Source organism: Agelaius tricolor, unplaced genomic scaffold (genome assembly GCF_023055355.1).
Source record: "Agelaius tricolor isolate 1412-34295 unplaced genomic scaffold, bAgeTri1.0.p SCAF_2, whole genome shotgun sequence".
Lineage (NCBI taxonomy): Eukaryota > Metazoa > Chordata > Aves > Passeriformes > Icteridae > Agelaius > Agelaius tricolor.
Genome location: NW_027269262.1, coordinates 37,467,492 through 37,477,921, shown reverse-complemented (window position 1 = coordinate 37,477,921; position 10,430 = coordinate 37,467,492).

Below are 10,430 nucleotides of genomic sequence, written 5' to 3'. Positions count from 1 at the left end.
GCCTGTGTTATCCACACCTTTTACATGATCAGTGCAGTTCTCCTCTACCTAGCAGAGCAGGGCTTGAAATGGAGCTTCTAAGTAGATAGCAGACTGTGGTAGAAAAGAAAAAGGAAGATAAAAATATTGCTGGACATATTCCAGCTTTCCTTCCTAGAGACTGTCAGTGGGGAGGGAGATGCAAGAAGAGCAAAATTACTTTCATCTCCAAACTCTCAGAAGCAGAATCATTATCATTAGCCACATCCTCTGTCAGTGTATTTTGCTTGATTTCTCCACCATCTCATTTCTTCACCTGCTGAGGCTGCCTTTTCAAATTTTCTTTTTTCTTTCCCCTGATCCTTTTACTGAGAGGCTTACTTTTGAGGCACTGGTGATACAGTCTGTTTCTTGGGAATGTGGCAAGCAGCAAAGACCAAGGAGGCAGCTAGGAACTAAAATACTTTAATCCTGTTTCTCAGTCTGATAGGAAATGCTTTCAGAAGCTGTCTCTGACCAGCTTTGGGTGTTCTTCAGAAATTTCTAGGACAATGAGTGGACAAGGAGGAATTTTGCTCAGCCATTCCTCTGTAGGGATACCAGCTAGGCTTGAACACAGCCAACCTTCTTCAGCGACTGCTGCCACCTAGGAGATAAAATTGCAGATCTGCCATATTGATGTCTGGAACAGTCCCAAGATACATCCCACATGGAAGAGGGATGCAGGTGCTGGGGAAAGTCAAGCATACATCCCTACTGCTTGGTCCTAAGCTGTCTGGGTAATAGTTTAGACATCCCCAAACCCACATGTATTTTAAAGTGTGGATCTTGACTTCTCTGTGCGTCAGCAATCCCCAAAGGATATTATGCATTTTTTTTAAATCTCTGTGAAATTCCGTATACGTGTCACTGGTGTTTCAACAACAGCTCTGAAAATAAATCTAATTACCCCTGACTTTAAGCCAGGAAGAAAATACAGAGATTTCAGACCAGGTTAGGTGCCACAGCTGACCTTCTCTAATTGCTGCTGAAAAATAAAGGATGTTCCTTCCTCCTTCCCCTCCTCCTCTGCCACCACCTCCCTGTCTTCCTCTTAGTCTTGCCTGCCTAGTCCAGTCCCTTTCCCCAGTGAAAAATACTCCTTGCTGCCCAGGGAGCTTTCTCAACTTGCTAACAGGGCAGAGAAGTGTAAAGCAGTTTCTTGCCGAGATTATGTTCAGAGAGGTCAGCAAGCCCTGAGGATGCCTCCAGGCTCCTGCAGGGATGCACACTGCAGGGCTGGGTGCTCTGGGAGGCAGAGCTGCATCAAATGTCTGCACCTTAAAGGTGCAATGAGGTGTTGCAGATAAGGTGATCTTAATGGAAATGGTTGCTGAAAGAAGCAGTCCTGTCCCTGTTTCTACCCCAGCCATATGCTGCCACTGCTCCCTCAGCAGCTGGACGGGGGTAGTTAGCCCAGCAGGCAGCATCAGGAGGGTGTCTGGCTGCACTTCTCATTTCATCCCAAGATACCAGCTAAAATTCACTGGATTTCAGGGTCTGTAACAAGCCCACATCCTCCTCTTTGGTTTGGAAACAGCTGCTACATGTAGTAAGAGCAATTGTAACTTTAACATGCAGGTATCTGATGCTTTGAAATGATGAAATATGAAGAAATAAACAAAGAAAATAATAATAGGTTTTAATGTAGTTTTAATATTGCTTTAATAGTTTTCATAAAAAATAAAAGTACAAGATGAATGGAGCTTAATGAAGCAAATGCAAGCTGTATGACACTTATACTGGGTAGTTTACCAGTTTCATTTTATGCTAAATCCCACAGGAAACATTTGCAGGGAATAAAGCCCTGTCTTCCCGAAAGATTTCAGTATAGCATTCAGGTGGGGGAAGGGGTTGTATCTAGTTCTCCAGACTCTGAATTTTTAAATATCTCACTGACTTTAGTGAGTGGGAAAAGCTGGACAAGCCTGGTAAATATGTATGTGTGTGTGTACACGTACCTTCTTGTACACATGAACATAGAGAGCTTCAGAACAGGTCAAGAATTGACCCAGAAATCTTGGATTTAGTAAAACATAAAAGCCTAGGTGGCTTAGGATTAAGTGGTTTAGCGTTTAATAACAACATATTGCTAAATGTAAAATTCAAGTCTAATTTCAGATTTCCCTGAGCTTCAAGGTTGACTAGCAAAATTTTATATATATATGTGTGTGTGTGTGTGTGTGTGTGTGTGTGTCCCTATGTGCTATATCAATTTTTCTTTAAAAAAATCCTCTGCATCAGAGAACCCTTGCTTTCCATATATATTAAACTGTCTGCTTCACGTTGCATTCCTGTGTTCCCATAGGAAGCTATATTCCTATTCTCATTTTGACTGAGAATTAAACTTGATGGAAATTAATTAGTAGAAGTTGAATTAAGGCAAGAAACATCAGGGGCAGTAAAAATAATCCAGGACTAACTAAATTAGTTCCTACCCAATTAATCTTTGAATTGGTGCTTAGAGCATGATGTCAGTATCAAGTTGGCCTCCTCTTTGTCGCTGTGTTGGGCACATCACAGAATTGCACATCACTGTGACAGTTCAGACGTGGAATAACCAGAGGCTTTAGTATCCAGGAGATGCCTTGGCACAGCCAAGTAGGAGCCTGGCATGGCATCCCCCCATGCTGTGTGCCTCTGCAGGGGCTCAGCAGCTCCTCAGATCAGGGCCATGAGGAGTGCTCATCCCAAGGAACTGCTGAGCCCTCACGTTTCTCACCACCTTCAGACACAAACTGCATTGCAGACTCAAGTTGTATTATGCTGTTAGACCTTATTTTCCTAATTACTGAATTCTTCATGAAGAAAGAAAACTGAATCAGTCTTTAAGAACTACCTTGGCACTCAAGTTAATGAAATGTAAAACTGGTTCATTAGGACTTATTGTTCTCTTTGATTGATTTTATCACCTTCTGTCATTGGTTGTGTATGGAATAGGGTAGATGTCTGCTAATCTTTCACAAGGCATGTAAATCTCCTATTTTCCTTCTGGGAGGTCAAGAAACTTTTCAGGGCTGTTCAAATCAACTTTGAAAACATATTTAACTTACAAATATTTCTTTCTGATTTCCTTTCACAGAATTGCTGCTGAGAAACCTTGCAAGGTTAGACATAGGTTTGAACATGCCCTTTAGGCAGTGAAATTCCCCTGCAGAGTACTGAGTCTACCAGAGGAATCCAAATGTATTTTATCATTTATATCATTAATCAAAAAGAGTATGTTGCAAACTACTCACAGAAGTTTTATGGCACCAGTGAGCAGTGAGTTTATTGGGTCACATTGTGAACCAGAGGCAGAAAAATGGCACAGTATAAAATACGGAGTACAGCTTTGTGGGCAAGGGGAAAGCCTGGTATAATTCACTGATTTAAACAAGGGCAAGTGTTTAGACAGAAAAAGCTTTCCCATGTATAAATAGAATAAAATAATATATTTTCTCTTGTTTGCTTTTTAATTTTTGAAGTATTTCTTAGGCACAGTTGCCCAAGAAAGCAACAAAGGTATTAGCTTTCTCTTTACATTTTACCACTATCTAGATTCTGCATAACAGACTTTAATTGTCCTGCTCTTCTCAAATATCCCCTTTTAATTAATCTCTTTATTAACCTCAAGCCAAATTTTCCCTCTCATTTGGAAACAATATCAGCTGAAGAAGCCAGTAAGATACCTTGGCAATCACTGTAGCAGATTGTGGTTTACTTGTAATTCTTCAAATGAGATGGAAAAGTTAAGATGCAAAAAATATTCTGGAATTTTTGTTGTCATATCCCAAATAGTGCCTGATACAATATTGCCTATTGCTTCTCTGCTACATTCTTTGCCTCTTTATGTTACCAGTCACGAAAAGGAAAATAAGCTGTAAGATGAAGCTTAGTCAGTGTGCGAGGGCAATTATAAGTGGAATTTTCTTTGCTTGGGATTGGAGTCAGTGGCTTGAGAGCAATTTTCCAAGCCTAAGAGGATGCTCTCCAGTGGAATTTGGTGCTGTGTGGTATGTTGTGTGTCTGTCCAGTGTGTGAAAGGGTGAACAAAGAAGGGAAAATGCTGAGATTGTTTTCCAGCCTTTGCATCAAGTTCAGGCCAAGTGATCTCACTATGCCAGTAGTGAATCTGGCTCTTTGTAGCCTCTCTTTATGAGTGTCTGAAACAATTCCAGAAATACTTAGAAGTTGCACTAGGGTTGTGTAGAAAGAAACACCCCACCATCTAATAAGCTAATTCTGTCTGGCATTGGGCTGTTATTTACATGAATGGTTTAAAGTAATTTAAAGGAGCAGAATATTACACATAATAAACAGATGGCATTCATGGGGCTGTGATCATTTAGATATGTGGTAGCTCATAAGAGAAAAATTTAAATGCCATCTTTTCTAGTCAAATGACCAGACTTATTATTTCAGTGCATTAAAAGGACATTTTGACAGCTGACGCTACCAGAAGGGATATCGTGCTGTCATACAGATTAAATCAATCCAGTTCTATGGCTGCAGACTCTGAAATGAGTTTATATCAGGAATTTGCCCCAGACTGATTTTAAATTAGTTTCTACTGGCAAGGGTGACCTAGGGTACCCAAAGTCCACAAGTTCACGTCTTGTTATGCCATAAATTGTAAAATGCAGCCAGAGGTCTGCATGCTGTCTGTTACTAGAAGAGAAATTGAAAGAAAACTGGTTCTTGGAGATGCAAAAAAGCATCTCGTTTGTTGGCACAAGTAACCACCAAGTGGATACTTATGATATTGCATGTGAAAGGTTTTGTAAACTGGAAAGACACTTTCCAGGGAGAATCTGTGCTGCTTCTCTCCATTCACATAAGCAAATCTTAATTTATAGCATTTTTCTGATTCTTTGGCTTTGTTGGTTTGGCTTAAGGTCTGTGTACTGTAGAACTGCTTGTTTAAAAATCAAATGAAATGGAGCCATCACATACAGTATTAGATCGTGATGCATTTACATGTGAGTATGTCCATTTTTTGACTTCTCTTCTAAAAATCCAAATCTGAAGTAGAAAAAAATGAGGGCTTAGGAAGTTCTTGGATGATTTTCAGTACCAGTTTTGTAAAACTTAATTACTTTCAGTTATTTCCTTGAAGCTGTTCACTGCAGTTTCTTTGCAAATGATGAATAGCTGGACACGGAGCAAACTGTAAAATGATCCATTAGTGAAATCCAATTTTCTATCAGACTTTCCAAGTAATTAGCTTTTCTTTAGGCTATATATTGTTAGTTTGCATGCATCCAATGTTGTATGACATTTGTTTAGGAAAGAGTAGACTATTCAATTTCTGTATTGCTTACAACAAACAAACAGCTCATAACTCTATCAAGATTAAACATCCCTTAGTGCAAGTGAATCCCCTGTGCTAGTCCCAAGCAAGAAATCTGAGTGTTGGATCCTGCCCAGCTGCCTGAGCAGCAGCAGCAGTGCCACTGCTGTACAATGTTCCTCTTGTTACATGCAAGCATCTTCCAAGAACCTGAGTGGTTCTGGTGGCCAGGCCTGTTTCTGGGGCCTCACTGCTACCCAGGCATCAAAGCCAATATAATAACCAGGGAGGGCCATGGTGCTGCCTCCTGCTTTGAGCAGAATAGTTGGTGACTGAGAAGGCTCAGAAGCAGATTTCTGTAGCTTCTTCCACAGGCAGAATCTTCTGCTTTCTGTCACTTGTCTTCAGTATGATCCCATTTTCTTCCCTATTTACATTTTTCTCCTTATTTTTCAATGATTTACCTTCTCAGTTCTTCATAGCCCTTGTCTACCACCAACATCCTCTGTCAGTCACCTCTCTCCTCAGAAGATTTTGTGTGTTTTAGAAGGAGTCCCACTCTCCCACCTCTAGCAACAGCATTTTTCTTCTTGAAAAACAAACAAACAATCAAAAAGTCCTTAATTCTGGTCCAGAATCAGTGGCTTTGCTTTTGATTTATACAAAGGAACATAAAAGGAGGAATATGCAGAGATGCAATTATTGGACAACATTTCATACTTTCTGGTTTTGCAACTCCCTGTTTCCTGCATAGAACAAAACTGTGCTTCCACTCCATGCTGTACAGATGCACACACACACACATGTTCTTAGCAAAAGAACTCATAGCAAGTTTCCCAAAATGAAAAACAGGGATTGCAATGTTCTGGATGTGATTCTCAGTCCTCGAAGAGAGGAGATCCACCAAAGGAGGGGGAATGGAACCACAGTAAAACCACAAGAGATACCAAAAGCAGCCCTGCAGAGCTGCATCTCTGGAGTAAATTCCAGCTGGGGAAGCACTTAGGCTCCATTTTATTGAGGAGAGCATGCATTGCTGGCCAAACCTCTTTAATATTTCTCTTTCACACTGAAAAATCAACAACTTACAAAAGACTGAAATAAAGTCTCCCAACACTCCAAAATCTATTCAAGGAGAAATTTGTGATGTAAGGGTCTGAAGCCATGTATCATGTTGCGAATTGTAGGATGGATCATGATACGAATAGTGCAATGGGGAAGAAGGTAAGTGTGTAGAAGTCTATTTTTAGGCTGACTGGGATTTTGAAGGTTATGTTGAATTTTCATTCTCAGAGGGAAGTGAGGTTTTCTGTTCCGGAGTAGATAAAAATTGTAATGGGGATCAGACTGATTAGGAATGAAGTTTTGACTGTGTTTGTGATTGTGTTGGGGGTGTTTTTGAGGTTGTGCTGCTTCTCTCCATTCACATAAGCAAATCTTAATTTATAGCATTTTTCTGATTCTTTGGCTTTGTTGGTTTGGCTTAAGGTCTGTGTGCTGTAGTACTGCATGTTTAAAAATCAAATGAAATGGAGCCATCACATACAGTATTAGATCGTGATGCATTTGGCACATATTTGGCACATTCCATGCACTTTCAGCATGGATAAACTAGGCATGGAGTTGGCATGAAACACTGAGATGAAATACAGGATAGTTGAAATTAAGCAGAAAAAGGGTGAATGTTTTTTCATTTGGGCTTTTTGGTCATTCCAAAGAAAAGTGCAGGACTGAAGCAGTGCCCAAGGGCTGTGGTTCTCATTTGCAGTCAGAGCACATCTAGCTGGTTATTGACTCCTTGCCTGCCTGTCCTTTACACGTGCCTGCTACATGACACACATCTCACCATTCCCATTTGAGCCATTGACTTGTTATATCAATGCAGAGCAGCAGGACAAGCAGGCAGAAGCACAGAGTGCTTTAGTCCCTCAGGCAGAGGAATAGATGATGAACAAAGGGATGTAGGTGTGGTTTTTATTCTCTTTGGAGCACTGGCACTGCTGGACTAACACTTCATCAAACAAGAAATCTTTGGCATGCCCATTCAATAACTTTCTAAGATATGTTGGCTCTGCAGTTTGCAAGTCAGTCCTCTGAGGTGCTGGAAAAGAGCAATTTACTAACTGCCTCTCACATCATTCTTTAATCAGTGCCTCAAAATCAGAAGTGGGAACAGTACCTGCCCTCTCTGAGCACAAGATCCCCATAATAGACTGCCTGTTCCTGGACAATGTTAGGGGAGAATGCTGCCAAAGGCACATTGATATCTGAGCAATTTGCACATTGAATTTAAATGGGGGGAAGGCTGGGGTCTTTTTTCATTGGCTCTCTGCCACTCTCTCTAATTTTGAGGGAATCTCTCCAGCCCTCTAGACAGATTAACTTTGATGTTTCTGACAGTGATATTGCCAACGTGTCACTGGGCCATGCTGAGAAAAGGATATGTCAAACACAGGTTGCAATATAGTGTACAGACTCAACAAAATGGCACTTCTGGGGAAGGGCAAAAACACCTTATATAAAGCCAGGAAAAAAGGAGCAAATCCAGCAGTGCACATCAAGACCCTCGTATTCTACTTTATGCTGTCATGGTTTGCAGATAAATCTAGTGCCTAGGATGAAAGATTTCAAGATCTATGGTGTCCTGAACTGACTTAGTTAAGCAATTAGTGACTGCTGAAGGCTGAGTAATCCAGGATGTTTTGGTACTTTGTTAAGATACTGGAGGGTCTATAGTTGCAGCAAGCTGATTTTTATGAGAAAAGTTACAACCTTATTGATACAGGGGTAACCAGAGATGCAGAAAAGTTTTCTATGTCAACCACTGAGCTGGGAGGCTGGGGACAGGAGGAGGTGTGTAGGGATTGGTGAGGAAGGAGAAGTTCAGTGAGTGTGCTGGGCCTCCTGAGTATCCAACCCACCACTGCAGGGCAAATTAGCTCCTCATGCTTGTGGCAACCGAGCCAGAGAGACAACCTAGCACAGCAGAACACAGCCACCCTGTGTGTCTGTCTGCTCCACAGTGGCACAGCACTGTGGGGGCTCACGCAAGACAGTGCACATGTCTCTGTCCTGAGCTGGACTGGATGGAACCCCAGGGAGTAGAAGTCCCTCACTTGTCAGGTTCAGCATAGTAAGAGGACACAAAAGGAGCAGTCACTGAATGGTTGAGGAAGGGAAGGAGCAGAGGGAGGGAGGGGAGTCCTTTAGCATGTACTATTACTTGGGCTACTCAGCCACACAGGTTTCATTTCACATTAGTGCTCCAATATGCAAGGATAGGAAGAAAGATCACAGGACCAGGATTCACGATTTTGATTCAGATCTTATCTCAGCTGCAGCATTCCTCTGTGTGCACCTTCACAACAGCAAAAGCTGAGTGCAGAGTCCAGTGAAGTGCCATGGAGCATTCTAATTGGGTTCTGACCAGAGACTTGAGTACAAAGACACCCCACACTGGGGTCTCCCATGTAAACATCAACATTTTCTACATGGTTGAGTCTAGGTTAAATGTAATCTGCCCTGTATTTTGATTAATCACCTATTAAAAATTATTTGGTTGGAAGAAGCTCGTGAGGAGCAAGCTCATTAATTACTGCATGGCACACATGCATATGTAGATTAGGGAGGGCATGAACACGCCCAAGTGTTCAGCACTCTACAATTACAGCACCTCACATGAGCAGCCCTGCTTTTTTTGGAGGCCAGGGCAAGGTTACCTCTGAAGCCAAAGTACTGACTGGATAGTAAATGATACTTTGATTTGTTTTGGTTTAGTGATAATGCTCTAAATGAGTTTGGGCTTTGAGGCCACCTGGTTTTGAAAAGCCAGGGGTAATAGGTAAAGCTAATGTTGCTGGAATGCCAGTGGCAATGCAATTTCCAGGGGTAAGCAGCTCTGTTCACCTTTAGCCAACAAAATCAAACCCAGCAGAAGTGGGTTTACTTAAGGTAAGCAATGTTAATGGAGTCAAAATGTCCACATAGGCACGTGCACATGGGTGTGATGTAAATAGGACACAGTTTAGAAGGGATTGAAGCAACCAGTGAGGACTTCCTTAAACATCCTTCTTTAAATTTGCTGTCACTAGCTCAAAAACTATTGTTTGCAGGAAAGCAAAGAAATCCAGCAAAGCTTAGCTGTTCTGCACATCCATATTTACAATCTTTCCTTTCAGGCTAGCAGTTTATGATTGTATGGTTGTATGGTTTATATAGCAACCAATGTTTAGAAAGTTTAGCTTGTGATTCACCTAAGCAGAAATGTAAAAAATAAAGGGGAAAGGGGAAGACAGAGCAGGAAATAGCAAGATACAATAAAGAGGCTGAAGACAACTAATTTCAGCTTTCAGTGATGCTCAGAAGTGCACTAAAGTAGATGTTGTGACTTTATCTCATGTAAAAGACAAAAAAATTGAGCAATGTGAAATGTTTAGATGGCAAACACCTGCAAACAGGGACATGACCACCACTTGAAATTAATTTCAAAAGAAGTGAGAGTGAGTTTTGCATGTGTACTGTAGTGTCCATAGAAACTTTTTGTTCCCTTTCATCATTTTGCATGGAATTTTTCAGAAGGGACAGCCACACTAGTAATGGCATTTCTGATGGCCTCCCACAGCCCTGTGGCTCTCAGTCCAAGCCATCTAAAAAGCTGATTCACACAGTTGTCCTCTCCCAGACAAGTGCTTATGTTTCAGGCTCCTCACTTACTCTGCTGCTACTGCTTCAGCTGACTCATACATGCTACATCCCTGTGATTAAAAGCAATGACACAAGTACCTACAAATTATTTCTTTGGAACAAAACTATTTCAAGGACAAGATATTAAAAAAAAATATAGAGCAGCTTAGATGTTTAGATATCTCTGTCAGGACCAGAGAATGCTGAGCATCCTTATATTTTCTTTTTACTTTGCTTTGTCATCCCCTGTCCCTAAACCATTTCTGATAAATGTGTGTTTTCACACCCCTCCTTTCTCCTCTATTCCCAAAGGGTTTTTATGTATGCATACGCTATTTTCACCTCCAAATTAACAGCCTTGTAAAACAAAACTGTGTTTCCATAAAGACAATTTACAAGGCTCTCAAAGCTGATAATTGGGCCTGTTATCTTTCAAAAAAAGTTGTAGCTTTCCCTC